Genomic DNA, 17157 nt, shown 5'->3' with positions numbered 1-17157 from the left:
TGCCCTCCCATACATTGCCCTCCCTGCCAGGAGTCTGCCAGGCACAATCAGAGCTCAGCATCAGACCTGGCTCCTTCAGGTTCTCCTTCCCCTGCCACCACACAGTTTCTCCATAAAACCATCTCAGAGCCTGACTCCCCGCACCTTGTGCAGTCATGTACACCACAGCAGAGCGGTGCCAAGCTGCCAGATCACAATCAGGAGCGCTCGAACAATTTGTACAGCAGGAGTGCTGAGAGCTATTGAACTAAACTGTAAATATGTATGTGATGGAAACTACTTCGAGCGTGGGGGTGCCCACAGTTCCAGCACCTCTGATCACAATAGTTGTGCTTTGCACTGGTGTGAATCACTGTGCGGGGTGCAGGGCAACAGAGAACCAAGCCTCACTTGTCTCTTCATTTCATTTACTTGGCAAGAGGTTTCCCCAAAGCAGAAGGCAGGTTTCACCTTCTTGTGAGTCTGGAGAGAACAAAGAGCGATTTCCCTATTGTCAAGACTTGGGTTGGGTGTTTGGTTTTTGAATTCCTTAGCACTAAGCAATGTTGCTAGAGCTTGGGCACAAATGCTTCGGTCTGGTGAGGAGCCTACAATGCAAAAAAACTTGGGGGAAAAGGTCAGATTCTGATCTCTATTTCACTGGTGTAAATCTGGAGTAACTGCACTGGCTCCAGATTTACACCAGGTAGTGGGATCAGAATCAGGCTCAGACCGGATGGTGGGGGAATCAGAGAGGCAAGTCAACAGATGCAGGTTAGACAGATTATTAATTAGCTTGATTAGATTAGACAGATAGGAAGACAATAGATGGACCATTTTGCTCTGCTCAACACAGGAATCAAGGTGGGTTAAGGAAGGAAGGCTAAGGCAGCTTTTCACCACTTTTACACCTCCCCAATTCTCGGGGCTGTCTTAATTTATCCCAGGTTATCTGTGGCCTCAAGGGGCCATTGAGGCAGCTGGGAATAGCCAGAGGCCAGAGTCACTGTGGTCATGTACTCTTTCCCTCAGCTATGCCCCCTACAGCAGGAGAAGGTTACGGGGGGTGGGAGGGGAAATCAATCCCTTGCTCTAGGCCAATTCCACTGTATGAAGGGAATTCCCCAGCACGGGCGCCAGGTTTGTATAATTTTTGGTGGTGCCCAAAATGGGTCCAAGCTGAGCCATCCCGTCCATAGGATGGGCCGAGGCAACTGCGAATTGGGGGGCCCCCATGCTTCAGGGGGATGCGGGGTCCAGGGCAGCCTGGGTGGTTAGTGGGGGGCCTGGCACCAGCAACAGCGAGCGAGCCAGCCCCAGCCTGCTCCACGCTGCCCTGCCAGCTCCCAGCATCACTTGGGGGAGGAGTCGGAAGCCAGAAAGAGGCAGGGTGGGGGCATGGTGGAAGGGGTGGAGTGGGGGCAGGGCAGAACAGAGGCAGGAACAGGCGGGGCAGAATGTCGCTCGCTGCTGCTGGCACCAGGCCCCCCAGTCCGCCCTGGACCCCACGTCCCCCTGAAGCGTGGGGCTCTGCAAAGTACATGGCCCAGGGCAGTTGCCCCGGTCCATCCTATGGATGGGATGGCTCTGAAAATATAAGCCCAGACATTAGTGGAGCCAGGCCCACATTCCTAAATATTGGTGGAGCACAGGCACCACGGGCCCATATAACTTGCCGCCTATGTTCCCCAGTAGCTGGATCCATTGGCTTTATGGCTAGCACAACAATGAATCAAGCTCTGTGAGCTCATGTCCCACACTTGGACTTGGGTCCCTGCCCAGGGCTAACACTGCAGGGCAGAACTGCAGGGTGCTGTCTTTCACATAAAATGTTACACCAAAATCTCTTCGACCCAGCTCTGGGAGCTGCTCAACTAGACCTTACAGACATCCTGGGACTTTTGGAAAAGGAGTATGGGATAATTCAGGTACCCTGGCCCATCCCCCCTCTTTCTGTCTTGCAATAAAATAGATTCTAACATCCCTGGCTGCATATGAGCTATTGCTGCATGTTAAATGGCACCTCTGTGTCATCTGAGGTTAGAGAGTCAAAATCAGGGGGCACATGAAAATTTGAGCTTAAGTGTGGGGAAGCAACTACTTCACTACACACAAAATTCTCCCCCACCCCAGGTAGAGGATGAGAGACTAAACAAACCACAGGTGACAGATGTTAGTCACCTTACTTAATGCACTGCTGGAAGGCGCTCAGATCCTATAGTGAGGAGGATACTGTAAGAACCAATCTAGAATAGAACAAAATAGACTAGAACCCTAATTTCTGCATCACAGCTCGGTGAGGTCTGCAATCTGACAGTGCTTCTGGATCCCACCTGTTTTTAAAGTCCAAGATAGCGTCAGTGACACCAGACAACCCCACAGACTTTTTTTGGGACCACTCTTGAATATCACTTGGAAGCTACAGCTAGTACAAAGTGCAGTTACCCACTTGCATAGAGCTATGATCTCTCTAGGGAATGGACTGTCTGAATGTACGTAGGTGACTGACTCTCTGTTATTTCTGGGTTGTCTGTATGACATATGGGCTCCAGGTATCTTTATAGACAGCTCATCTCCCTATGCACTGCTGAAACTGGCAAGATCAACAAAGGCATCTTTGCTAACATCCCTAAGATTTGATTTCTGAGGCCAAGGAGCTGGACATCCTCAGGGGAGAGTCCTCAGCTCTGCATTCACTTCCCGATTTGACCTGACAATTTGGCCCGTACCTGTTGATCTGCAGATCATGTCATCAGGTCCATCTATTCACTTACAGCCAAATATTAAAGTCCTTTCTCAGTTTTTTCTCGGGCCTTACGCAAGCAAAACTCCGTTTGCACATGGAAATGCCCTGTTTGAAAACACAGACACTTGGAAGCTGAAAAATAAACACGGAGGCAGCATTCATTAAATCCCTTTCACTCCAGTTCATCTGTACAGTATGTGCCAAGATTAGCCACTGCTTAGACAACAAGTTAACTCTCCTGTTTGCAAGACCCTGCTGAAATGTCTGGGGCTCTAGTTTCACAGCTGTCAAGCCTGGAAGGGGGCTCTTCAGAAACAGCTCATAGGCTTCTGATTCATTGTTGCCAATGTGACATTTCCTCCCCAGGTTCCTGGTGCTGGGTCCAGTGCAGTCCATAGTGAATGGCCAGTCTCGCCTAGCATATTATCTGATGTTTACATGGTTCATCTCACTTTTGCAGTCACCGCCAGAGACCCTTGGAAATATTAACGAATAAGTACTGGCTTAGATGTGAGCTGCAATCCTGCCAGCAATGTTTCCATTGGTGTAACAGCGATGCCAATGGCAGACATCTCCTGCACCACTTTCTTGCTCCCTTTCAAGTGCTGCAGCACCGCAGAAGAGAAGAGAGAATTCAGGGGTACCTCTCAGCTACGTGGCCCAACATGTGCCCATCCAAGGTTTTCTTGTTAGTTTGCATGATGGCCCTGAGTGCTGTAAAGAGGTTAAATTGTTAACACAAATCAGGCAATAGAGTAAATTAAAATGTATATGCAGGGTTGTTCCTTCAACAGCAACACAGGGACTTCTCGGGCTGGGGCACCTCCACTGCAGTACCGGGACGGGAAAGAAATCACTGCAACAACAGACTTCCTTGTCAACTGTTATCTTTTAGCTAGACATCAGGAGGGACAGAGTTCAGAAACTTCTGCTCCCAAAATAAAGGTCACTTACAACTTAAGCTAAAGGAGGGGCTTATTTAGGCTTCATGGGCAACATAATTACATACAACTGAGCGGCTTCTCTCCAGGAGAAGGAAGCATAGACACACACACCAATCAACACAAATGCCTAGCAGCTGTACTGGGATTTCTAAAGTTAATCAGATATGAGTGCCAACCTGCAAATAGCACTGGGACTTGGAAGCAATACAGGCTGGGGCCACTGAGGGTGACACTATCATCTATACTTGAGACTAAGCCCTTGCCAGAAAAGCAACCAGCTAACAGGATGCCCTCAGGCAACACAGGTTGGGTGACTGCATTATGTGGAGCACAAGAGGCTCAGGCATGTAATGATATGTCCTTGCAGTTATGCTGTTCAGGCACTAGATGTCCCTATACTGCATAGATGTTTGTAAAAAGGGAGTGGTCTCGGGAAATCAACAAAAGGTGGAAACGAACTCGTTTTGTTGGTAGTTTGCTGCTCTTTTCCACAGTAAATGCCTGCTGATCAAGGAAGTCTGTGGCCCTGTATATTATGATGGGAAAGGTGATTCCCTTAGCCTCAACAGTGCCCAATGTTTGTTAACAGTGCCAAAATGTAATCTTTTGGCGCCAAAATAAAATCCCTTCAATTACTCCAAATCAAAACTTTCCCCTCCAGAACTTGAGGAGCCTTTGCAATGCACTTCTTCATGTATATATGCAACACTGCCCTCTGCTGAATGGAAAGTCAGTCCTGCTGATGCCTTTCTACGTACATAGCCCTCTAGTGGCTGGAGGACCTAGTGATTATAAATCAGACTAGTACTGGGACTTAGGGGGCTAACCTAGGACTCCAGAAATCCATGTGCAATTCCCTGCTCCACTACAGACTTCCTGTGTGACCTTGGGCAAGTCACTTACTCTCTCTGTGCCGCAATACTCCATCTGAAACTTGGGGATAATAGCACTTTCCTCCATCACAGGAGTGCTGGAAGGAGAAATACATTAAAAATTGTGAGGCACTCATGAAAAATCAAAATTGAAGGAACCCCCAGAGGAAAACAGAAGGTTTAAAGCCCCCAAATAAGCCGTTAAGCCGTCTGATTCCATATTGTATTATATTATAAAATAGATCAAGTAAGGTCTTTTATGAAAGCTCATAATATTCTGAACTTGATGGTCACTACAAGACATGTATATAGACCATGGTTATGAATTTGTCTATATAGAAAACTGTGCTCACAAACTCCAACTCCACCTCCCTGCAGGGTGGTGAGCAGTTAAACGAGGAGAGGCACTTCCCAAGTCAGATGTCTACACGGAACTGGCTTCAAATAACCATCCAATGTCCAGCCCAGGACAAAAAATGGGAAGACATTGAGACATCCTAGCAATCATGCCAAGAGGGAATTCCCCACTGTGAATAACCATGAGGCAACATGGTCTGAGAGAGGGGAGAGAAAGGAAAAAGACTTTTAAAAAGAGGCTTGGAATGCAGGCTGGTCATCCAGCAACTGAGAACAGCATCTAGGTGGATCCATGAATGCTGGATCCCTCTTATAGCTAGTGGGTACTCTGGGAATCTTTTCAAAGGTGTTAGGTAGCTTGTATTAGAAAAGGGATTTTGTCTAATACTGAAGTGTAAAGCCTGAGGTTGAATCTTTATGTTTATTTTCTGTGTAACTTGTATATGTTTGCTCTCCCTCGCTATTTGATCGTTGAATCTGTTGGTTTTCCATTAAATAAACTTTTGCTTTACTTTTATTCCAAACAGGTCTCTATTGTGCAAACTGTGTGGAGTATGTGTGCCAAAATGAACTGATACCTGGAAGGCAGGTTTCATGCCTTTGGGGGTTACAAACCAGAAGGGAATGGTCAACATGTCTGGTACTTAAGAACACGGGGAGGACAGATTTGGGGAGACCCAGTACGGGATGGGCTGTTTGTATCATCCTGCAACGAGTAACTAGTCTGGTGAACACCAGGCTGAGACATTATGCTTGTGGGCTGGCTACTGGTGTCAGGGATCTGCACCATAGCCATATGGCACCACAGCACCCTGAAATTACAGACCAGGTGGTGACAGAACCTTTTACGGCTCTGCGTGGCATTGGGGGGCCATATAAGTATAAGACTTGAGATTCTCCATTCGCTTATAGGAGGCCGAGGCTGGTGTTTTGGAACCATGGGTTCAGAGTTCTCTTCTCCATACCATACATATGCAAACTACACAGTAATAATGGTGCCCAATGCTTAAGTCACAAATCCATTACATGCTCTGAAGATATTTCTGTTATTATATCTGATTTATAAAACTTTTTAAAGAAAATAGGATCTAAATGTTAAGCTTTAAAATTATCTGAGAGCAAGTGCCCCTTGAAGGGCAGGTGTACTCTGAAAAGCGGCTCTGTAAGCACAATGTTTATTGTCTTGCAGGGATACCAGACCAAGGTTAGAAAAGGGCTTTTTTCCCCCCTAACTGCCTGCCCTGAAACCTTTCCACTCTGATCTGAGAGCCTGGTCTGATCTGGTCCTTTCTGACTCATTCATCACCTGCAATAAGGAACCTGTAATCTGAATGTTGTTAAATCCAGCATTTATAGTGGTGTTTCAAGTATACACTGCTGTCAACTCTCACAATTTTATTCAGAGCCTTATAATAACAGGTGTTTTGTTTCTTAAAGCCCCAGCTGCTGGAATCAACAGACTGCATGAGAATCTCAGCTTTCACTTTTTTTAAAAGTAAGTTTCTAGCCACTATGACTGCAGAGAAAATCTTGAAAACAAGAAACAAGGGCAGCCTAAAGGCTTAGAAAACACATAAAAGCAACCCAACGGTTAACTGTTTGTAAGATCTCATGATTTTTTGGACCCTGACTTACAATTTTTGCATGCATGTGGTGGGCAATACTGTGTATTTGTGTTTAATGGGACAGATCCCTGGGCCCTGAGGCAGCTCAAAGCAGCCAGAAGGCTGTCCTAAAGGGGCAGCTAGCACAGGGGAATCTCTAGGTGGCATAAAACCAGCATTGCAAGCTCTGTGGCACCTGTTTCCATTCCTCTCCCGCACATATGAGGGGCATATGAAGAGATTGTCAAGTATGGGACTGGCATTTGGTTCAGCGGATCCTTGATCAGCACAAAGATCCCTATAATGGGACCTCTCCCGCCAATGTAAAGTGTAGCCTTCACATTGCTCTGAGTTACACCGGGGTCTTTCAGCAGCCTCACGTGACTTAGAACCATCTTCCTCGCCTCTCTTCAGCTCAGGATCTAGCCCACTGAGTTTATGTTGCCACAGGCTGCTTTATTAACCCAGCAGGCAGCCATTTATGGGGGGGGGGGGGGGGGGGGTCAACAAAAAATCCCACAAGATCTGATCTTCACCTAAGATTTAAATGCCTGCATGGCGGAGCAGCTTTGAAGAGGCCAAAGCTCATTGTTTTGACTGCATCAAGGGCTCTGTGAAGCCAAAACAAGGCTGCATAAAACAGACACACGGGCTGCTGCTGAGACCCTGGGGTTTACTTGATCTCCTGAGCACATGGTTCTAAGCGCCATCCCTCCCTCCCAACATACATGCAACCACATAACGACACCCCGTCAATGTCTTAGCAAGCCTTTCACCTTCACATGACTGGGCTTGTTTATGAAGGATTAACTTCATTTGTGTATGCAAATGAGCACAGTTTTGCATAAATAAAGTACTATATTAGAAATTACAGGCCAGGATGATTAACAGACTGAAGGGACTACTTCTCATAGCATTATGAGCTACCAGGGGATGAGAATAATAGAGGACGATGACTAGAATAATAAATAAAATAATAAATAATAGAGGGAAATGCTGGACTAACCCATTTGCTCTCCAGAAGGGAATATGGGGCAAGTGAATGGTGAACACCATGTACATAATAACGACACAGGGAAACACACTGGAGTTGCTGGCTGGCTAATAGGATAAAAGGATCTCACTCTCCAGTGAGCTAATCCATTTATACGACACGTAATTAACTGCTGTGTTTGCAGAACATTCTCCCCAGCAGTTGCTCGGCTGCCTGAGACTTGCATGAGGCCTGAATGCAACGGAACCCTGTCTGCACCTGCTTCACATCACGATCGTTTCACTAGCTGGCAGGGGGGTTAGGGCACCATCTGCGGCAATAGCACGTAGGGCTGTGATGGAGTTTGATCTCACGTGCTAAAAGGGCTAGACCATGCACCTGGTTGAGTAATCCCTACGGAATACATAAGACTTGCTATTCCACTGCCTAGCCCTTTGTCTGTCTTTCAAGGCATGTATGTATATGGCCCTCATCACTGTAGTCTCCAAGCACTATTTGGATCGGGTAGCATTTTACATCCACTTTGCTCCATTCTAAATCACTGCAGGTGGTGCACGGTGGTGGAGAAACAGGCCAATAGGAGCTAGATACTGGAGGAAGCGGAGTGGGCAATTCAATAGGCAGCACTCTTCCCCGTACCCACATACACACTTCAACCCAGACAAGACTGAGCTTCAGCAATTATCCTTACCCATGGCTGTTGGCACACATCAGCCGCCACATGTCACACCATTTTAAACTTCTTATGGCACGAGAGATCCATTTGGCCTTCATCGGACCTCTCTTGAACCTACTTCTGTCTCTCTTTACCTAACTGCATCCTCTGCATTAGTGATCTTAGTGTATGTCAGTGCCTTATTTCAATCAAGTTCATTCCTAGCACTTTGCCTAAAACAAGCTGCTGCCTTAGTGATGCCTTTGGAGCCAAGATTTTGATTCAGTCCATAATAGCAATATTCAGAGTACAGATGCAAATTTGAACTTCACAAGTTGTGTTCTGGCCCGCCACGCATGCCTATGTATTTTAATACAAATTATTTGGATCCAGAAGTTTGGAGGGCAAAAGAAACCAGTGGCTGAATTTAGTGGAGAGTTCTGTACTGCAGAACGAGCAATGTAGGCAAGTTTCAAAATTGCTAACTCCTGCTGCTTTCTATCTCACCCAACAGCCCCACCACACACCCAGCAGCCGCACTGGGAGGAAAATAACCTGGTGTTTTTCAACCTCTTGTGGTTTATGGTTTCACCCCTTTCTGAGATCTCCCTGTAGAATATTCAGAGCATCTGCCTGTAGTTGGAGAGCTTGCAAAATGTAGCGAGCAGAGGGGAAGGATTATGGCAACATAAAATGCCTTTCAAACACCCCATTCAGGATGACTCAGTTAGATATTCCAGAAAGAACACTATGGCAATGATCAAAATTGGAGAAGAGACATAGGCATACTTAAGAGGATCCTGTACGATCGCTATCTTCATCAGTGCACGATGTATTTTCCAAAAGCCCTGAAAGCATTTTCCATGATGGCACCAATTCCATCCTTGACAATTAGACTGACTCCTCCAAAAAACATTTCAAAAAGAGACAAGAGGGCTAAATGTGTGATTCAGGGAATGATGAGAACCCTGATTAAACTGAAAGAATGTTTTAAAAACACTTTGTGTTATAAATAAACTACAACCAAACTGCACCCATCATGATATCACAGCGACATGTCAGGCAATGAGTACCTAACAAAGCACTCCAGCTTTGCTTTGGAGGTTTGCATTAAGATATGCTGAACGCACAGTCTTATCACCTAGCTGGGCAGAGTGTGTTCTTTCTCTCTGCATCGGTGTGCATGCGTCTCGTCTCTTTCTCCTGTACAGAGTGACACTAGACTCCTCAGCGGTAAAGGCTGAAACAAGCCTTCTGTTATAAACCTCATTATACTCCCTGATCTCCAACAGCTTCACCAAATCACCCTACCTGCAATGTCATAGGTGTGAATTTACAGCAGCTCAGAATTTATCCAGGAAAATTGGACCAGGTATTTGAATGAAACGGGCCGGGGCGTGGGGGGGAAGCAAAATCAGAGGTGCTCTCACTTTGTGGACATTTCCGCATTTCCACAGTGCAGGCCCAGTTATTTGAGCTTCAGAAATTATCTACCAACCTGCCAGATGCTTCCTGAACACCACATTCGCCCCATGCACCGTTAAGCCAAAGCCTGCAAGAGCATCTGGCAAACGTTCAAGGGGATTTCTACCCTACAGAGCTTGCAACCTCTGCAGGAATAGCCAAAGGTCATGTCCGCACTAAGAAAAGGGTGTGTTTTTACAAGATAGCTAATGTGTTATAAAATCCTAATGTAGGCAGGGCAAGCTGTAGTTTTACCTTGATGTACCTGGGCAACTAGGGTTCACCTTAACCAGCTACACAGAGGTAAAACTACAGGTTGACCTGGCTACACTAGGATTTTACAGTGTTAACTATCTTATTGTAAAAAACACACCTTTTTTCCTGGTATAGGCATGGCCATAGATATTACAACACAGACTACAGGATTCCTACAACCCTTAGGAGAACTCCAAGCTTTGCAAGCTCATTCCTATATGAGACCACTTTGTATAAGAAATAGGCATGAAAGGTACGGGGGGCCGGGAGGCAAAGATCTCCCAACTCTACTCTCCAATTTTTATTCTTTTCACTTCCCTTTAGCCAGCAGAAATTCTACAATTTTTTTGATGTGTGACTTTAAAACTACAGTTTGCTTTTCAGGGGTTTTCCTTTAAACCACTGACCTTTCTCCACATTAACTGCAGCTCAACAAAGAGCTATGTGTATGGGAATAGAGCCCGGGTGAGATTTTCAAAGGCTCTCAGCATTAGCCTAACTCTGCTCCCATTAACTCCAGGGGGAGCAGAGTTAGACCAACACTAAGGGGTTTAAAAATCTCAGCCTAGGGGTTCAAACACAAAGGTCCCAGTCCTGCATGCAAAACACCCATGGATTTCAATGGGTCCAAGAAAGGCAAGATGGGTCCACAAAGGTGCACTTTTGTAACTTTAAGAGTCTCCTTTGAACCAACAAGAGATGGGCTACTCAGAGTTAAGAAGGAAAAATCTAAGTTATGAACTCAGCCCATGCTAGGACAGCTGTGCTAGTAACAGCTGGGCTGCACAGACTCCCAAGCCAAAGCTTTTCCAAAAGATTATTTCCTAGAGTATTAACTCTAGTTACAGGCTCGATGGCACAGCCAGTCCTGCCCATCAAACTGGAACGACAGAGACTCTCAAACTTGGCACAGGCAAGCTCTGTAATAAGTCTCTCTAATTCTGTCATGGCACAAGGGGAGTGTAAAAGCCTGGCATTACTTGTTAATCCCAAATCGTCGTGAGACCATCCTGTTTCTACCGCTTCCAAATCCAAGCCGCGGTCCTTTCCCTGCTGCTCTTCTTGCACCGAGGATCTCTCCATGGGGAGATGACGTGATCCAGACACATCTCATTGCAGCAATGCTTGGTGCTGTCAGTTAAGTGCAGGAGGGTGCTATTGGAGGGAACGGGTCTAATGACTAGTGCAAAGATATGTCTTTTGGGGTTCTGCTCCCACATCTGCCACCAACTCTGTATAACTTTGGGCAAGTCACTTACAGCCAAGAGCGCTCAGCAGCCAGCTTCCACTGTTCCTCTGTCAGAAAGTCTGGCCACCGAGTTAGGTGCCTAAATAGGAGCAAGTCTCTTGAAAATCCGGCCCGTGACCTCTCTGTAGCTCCATTATATAGATGGGGAAATTGAAGCACAGAAACGCACAGAGGTGTTGTGAGGTTTAATTAATGAGCGGAAAGTGCTTTGAGACCCTCGGATACAAGCCAAAGCGCAACATATCGCTGACACTAATCTTGGATTAGCCGAACTACGTGGAGAATAGCGAAGCATGTTCCAACAGCCACGCGCCTGGCATTGCCCAAACACCTCCTGATCCTCAGCCACCAATGCTGTCCCCTGGGGATTCCATTTGGGGCTCGGGCCTTTCAATGCTAGCAAAAGGTGCGGCTTCCCAGGCCTGGAAACTGAGATCGATTCACCCACAGAACAAATACAACACGGGCAGCAATAGCATATGGAGGAGCTGCCTGCCCGCTCCCCCTCTGACAGTGCAATGAGGAGTGTGCCGAAAATGTGCGGTATTTGCCTCACAATGAAGCACCCACACCAGGGTGGGTTGGGCCCGGCAGACAAACAGTCCATTCAGAATCCAAGCTGTCTCCCTAGCCCTGATATGCCAAGGAGAATGTCGGAGGGACAACCCAACCCTCCCCTCTCTCTATCCAAGAGCTATAGTGCATAGGTCAGACCCCATCTGTACATTCCCAAGCAGCATCTACTAACTTGTCCTGCAGGAAAGTGCAAACAGGTTCCAGCAAAAATTTTTAATCCACCAGAGCCTTCAGAGCCAGCTGGGGCGAGTCCAGAGCCAGGGAGAAAGCTGGCATTGTCCTCCTGGGCTGTGTCGAAAGAACGCCTTTGGGAAACCCTCTGCAGAAAGGAAGCACCCAGCTATCTGAAAGCGAAGCGGGGGGAAATACCAGTGGACCGCAGCTCCCAAGGATCCGCCCTCGCATCCACGCAGTGAAAGTTGCTCGTTCCTCCTCAAGTCACCAATATAAACCAAGTCACTTTTGAGTTAGGACAGCCCTAGATTGACAAGCCCACCCCCGAGAACCTGTCTGGTCTGCACGCGGCCTGCCAGTCAAACACGGACAATTCCAGACGCTGGCAGACAAGCACCCAGCGGAGAGAAGGAGTCAGGCTTTGCCAAGCACTGCCATATGTAACAGTATGACTGAGTGACAAAGACACTAAGGTTCAGACCCCAACATCCTCCTCCCGCATGCAGATTCCCCAATAGCCTCTTGGTGAGTGGCCTGTCTTTTTGCTCGGGGGCAAAGTCGCATTCCATTCACCAGCCAGGCCAGGCCACCTCTCACCAGTAACTTGGGCTAGACCACCCCATCTCACGGATTTGGTCCCTAGAGGCACATATACATCTCAGCTCCAGCCCAGACATAGCTACTGGAAACACTCCGGACACTGCCCTGTGCTGTATCAGCTCTGAAGTATCCATGCCAATGTGCCCATCTGACCTCCTTTCCCTCTGGTCTGCAGCCAGAGCACCAGTCTTAGGCCAATGCCTTCTTACCAGCTGCTAGGGCTCAGAGCTAAAGGAAGACAGCAGGGCTGGAAAGGTTTCCTGCCAACCCCAATTAAAAGCCAGTAACTTCAACTTCAGGCTCACAGTTTAGTGTCCCCGATGCCAGGTGCATTACTGTCTCTTTGAAGATCCCGATACACCCAAGATGGCTTCTTCTCTCGCTCCTCAGCGGGCTCCTCTGGGTCTCCGTTCCCTTCAACTCATTCTCCCCCAGCCTGTGCACATCCGATTTCCTTCCCTTCTCAAAGCCCTGCAATGCAGCCACAAGCATGGTGAGGACTGAACAAGACTCTCTTTGGGACTTGCTGATGCTGCCCATTAAGTAGCCGGAAGGGGTCGCTGTTGGGTCACTGCCTTTCTCCATGGGGGCTGAATGCATTACTGTTGCAGGGCTCCCATTCTCTGCTGTCCTGGGGAAGGAGAGACTGGGACTATTAATCCAAGTGTAACCTCTTGCTTGGTATGTGACCACTAGATCTTAGGAGACTGACTCATGCTCCCTCAGGAGACACCCTATCATGCCTTCAGTCAGGAACCAAAGCAGGAGGTCATCAAGGCAACAGGCTCCAGATGCTCCCAGAAGGAACAGATGTGAGTTTGCTGCTGCTAGCTGGTAATAGCAAGGGTGGTGTTAAGATAGCATGATGCTCAGAACAGGTATATTCACCACGCAGTTCTCTCAGTTGCACAAGCTCACAGGGACGGAGAGCACAGAGGAGGTGATGCTGTGTTGCCGGTCCCTTGGGGAGAACAAGATCGAAGCACAGCTGTCCTTTCCTGACAGAGGCACCCATGTGGAGACTCACCCATCCATTCTCTTTCAGCCTACTCCCATTGCGTGTATGACAAAGGCAACTCTTAACTTGCTCAAGATAGGCCAGGACCTAAACCAGAAGGAAGGCACTGAGGGACAGTAGCAGAGATGTGTGGGCCCAGGCATGGAATGGCAAATATATTCCAAATCAGGACTGAAGTGCGCTGTTAGAGTTGTGGCTGGAATAACAGGGGATGCTAGAAGGTGGGAACTGGGGTTCATTAGCAGCGCAGCTATAAGGAGACCTAGAAATGGAGCAGCAGCAGCTGCTCCAAGTCAGCACTGAGGGGCAATAGCAGAGCTGACTGGGGGCAAGAACTGGAAGAGCAGAGGGGTGCTCACAAATCCGGATTACTGACATGCACCCAGAGAGCTGTGTGAAGGGAGCCCACACATCAACTGATGCGTGGTGACCCATCTTCAAAGACAGCTTTGCTGATCAAAGCGAGCGGCTGTTCCTGCAGAACAGTGGCTGATCCCTAGCTGAGGAGCAGCTCTTCTCCTGCTCCGATTCAACCAGCCGTGCCAGCGCTCACGAGCTTCCATTGTCGTGTGTGTTTGCACAGAAAACATCTCCCAGGTATTCCATAATGATAACCATCCACAGCACACTTACAGGGCAAAATGAAGAGAGAGAGAGAGAGAGAGAGAGAGATCGAGATCTGCTAGCTGGCAGAATTATAATCACCTCCTCAGAGGCAGGGTGGGGGTGCCCACACCCTCCCATTGAGCCTCCCTCTACTTCCCAGCACCTGGGTGTTCTCAGATGGCACCCCTCCCTCCCTTCCCTGCTATCTGCCTACACGGACTCTATAAATGTCTTAATCAGCAAACCAGACGTCAGCTCTGAGGGCACAGAGCCAAAGATTCTCTCCAGTAAACATTGGACCAAGAGAACAGAACAGCCACCATCTCCCGGCCTCCTCCAGAGAAACGGAGACAGGGGGCGAGAGAGAGAGAATGGGAATGGTCTGCCATTCCTCGTCGGCAGTGAGTGTGGTAATGTCTGACCCCTTCTCTGCTGCAGGGCTATAGATCTTTGTGGGCTTGACGGATTGGATGAGCTAATAAATCTTTTCAGTCCGAAACTGCTACTGTCCTAGGATTGCCTCACAGCAGTCAAGTCCCTCCCCTCCCCCCATCCCTCCACAATGCTCTGAACCCCTCGTTGTGCCTGGCATATCACCCCGGAATGTGGGCTGGGGGGAGGAGCACAGAGCCGTAGGAGACTCCCCCATTGTGATAAGGCAGAATTGCAAGATGCGATTTGGGGGGGAATCCAGGATTTCGTAATTGCAGCAGCCAGAGGGATACGAAAAGCAGGAATCAGGACATGGATGATGCATCGGGGATCAGGCTGCTGCTGTCGTGGTTTCTCACAATACGGCTCCAACCAGGATGTGGAGCAGCATTTAGACACAAAAGCAGCTAAGGCCCACGTTTTCAAACTCCAGTGCCTATCATTACGCCACTCGCTCAACGGCTTGATTTTCAGAGCTGTTGAGTGACCACAACTTCCACTGAAACCAACAGGAGTGGTAGGAGCTAGATTCATAGATTTTTAAGGCCAGAAGGGACCACTGGGATCATCTGGTCTGAGCACCTGCAAAACTCAAGCCAGGGAATTTCGTGATGGACAGCCCTGGAGACTGAAGTCCTCCACTTAACCACAAATAAAGAACAACATAGGTAGTGGCAAGTTAGCCCCAACTGTGACTGAAGTTTTGCAGGGTCCATCAACTAGCAGACGAAGGGCTCCAAAGAGCTAGCAGATAAGCAGACTAAGAAATTGTCTAGGCCGGATCCCGAGCCGCTCAAAGGGGCCCCTCTTCACTATTTAGTATGTGTTGGGGGGCACAAAAATACTCCTGCTTAGGGCCCCCAATGGGCTCGCACGGCCTCTGCAGCAGACGGTAATAATTTTCAGTCATTAACAACCTGGGCTTGATTCAGACTGGTGACCTGGAGGTGAAAAGGGCTCTAGAGTCTTCTCTGTCCAGAAGCTGCTTTTCCTGTCTCCATTTACCAGACAAGGGCAAGCCCCAGCCGCCATGGGGATTTGTAAATCACCACCATCCCGCAGGCCCCTTTTACTTAATGCAGTGAAATCAGCTGCATGTTTATAGCTCAGCAACCAGAGCTAAATCTGTGCCGAATTCCCATCACACTGGGGCACACACACACTTCTCACTGTTTTTCTGCTCCTTCATATGACCAGTATGGGGGCCAGGTGAACTTTCAATGCTGCCTCACATGGCAGGATCATTCCACCTGAAATGCCAGTATTCATCAGCAGTAGAAAGGAATGAAAATGTGACCTGCAGCCATACAGAAGCTAGAGCAAAGGGTGGATTTCATGGATAAGTCCAGAGGAGAGGATTGCCTCGAGTCGTCAGTGGAGCAGATATTTCTCAGCTCCTTCACATTTGGTATGAGATCACTAGGCCCTCCTCCCAGCTTGGTTTGCTCGCACACTGAAGGTTTGTCCACCCGCCAGAGAGGATACAAAGTCAACAGGGGGAGCTCCATTTCTCCCCCAGGATACGTTCCGAATAAAAACACCAGATAATGTTTTCCTCTTCTATAGCCCCTTGCATCTGAGGATTGGAAAGCACTTGACAAATAGGAATGAATTACGCCCCAAATCACCCTCTGGGAGTTAGATATTATCCCCTTTTATATATGAAGAAACTGAGGCACTGAGGTGCAGTGACTTGCCCAGAGTTTGGGAGTTCCAAATAAACGCCGCACCCATCCCCAGAGGCCAACCGCAGCCCCAGCCTTTCAGGGACATGTACAACCCTCACTGAAATGCATGCAGCTGGCATGGATGCTGCCCAAGGACAATGATCAAGCGGCAGCTGGGACAGGCTATTCACTGGAGCCGTGTGTGCCGGCGCATGCCAGGGCATTTCAGCCCAATTAAAAGAAAGAATGGAAAAAGATCTTCTGGGCTAATTTTTTTAATCCTCTGCAGTAGCAAAGAAAGAGTTTATTGACCGCATCATGCCCGCTCCAAAGGGCAGAGACTGTGTGGCAACCAGGCGTGGCAGGGAATGGGGCTGCCACTTGTCCAAGCTCACTGCTATGGCACAATGCCGCTGTGATGTAATGCTGGGAAGGGAGGCCCAGGCACCTGCCCAGAATGATTTTCTTTTAAAACTCCACCTGTGTAGGTTGGACTGAGAGGCCAGGACAGAATCCTCTGGCTATCCACAGGACTGGTAAAGTGTGGGGAGCAGCAGGGCAGGCTTCCCCCATACACTGTACCTCATAAATGTGCTTCAGTCCTGACCCAGGGGCACCATCCCTCCAGAGGGGAGATGGGAATTCAGACTCAAAGTCCATTATTTGTATTATCGTAGCATCTTGGAGCTCCCCCCATCATGGCCCGGGACCCTGTTGTGCTAGACATTGTATAAACACAGAACAAACAGATAGGCCCTGCCCCAGAGAGTTTAGCCAGCCAGTCATTGGCCTCTCTTCAGAGACTGCCAGGGAGAGGCCAATTGTGTCAATTTCTTTGGACACTGGGAACGGGACTGAGCCTCACCATCTCATTTCACAGAGACCCAAGCGACTGTCTGGATCCACGTTGTGTCACTATTCAACCTAGACTGGGTTTGACATAGAGGTGAAGGACTCAGCATCCC

At 48.2% G+C, this 17157-nt stretch overlaps 1 protein-coding gene across 3 annotated transcripts in view; it reads right to left on the bottom strand.

The window, feature by feature from the left end:
- Positions 1-17157, bottom strand: part of LOC128834694 (uncharacterized) — a 79459-nt gene that overhangs the window by 34528 nt on the left and 27774 nt on the right. The window lies entirely within an intron of this gene.

Source organism: Malaclemys terrapin, chromosome 3, assembly GCF_027887155.1.
Source record: "Malaclemys terrapin pileata isolate rMalTer1 chromosome 3, rMalTer1.hap1, whole genome shotgun sequence".
Taxonomy (NCBI): Eukaryota; Metazoa; Chordata; order Testudines; family Emydidae; genus Malaclemys; species Malaclemys terrapin.
Note: the sequence above shows the minus strand (reverse complement) of the source record. Positions and strands in the feature narration are given on the sequence as shown.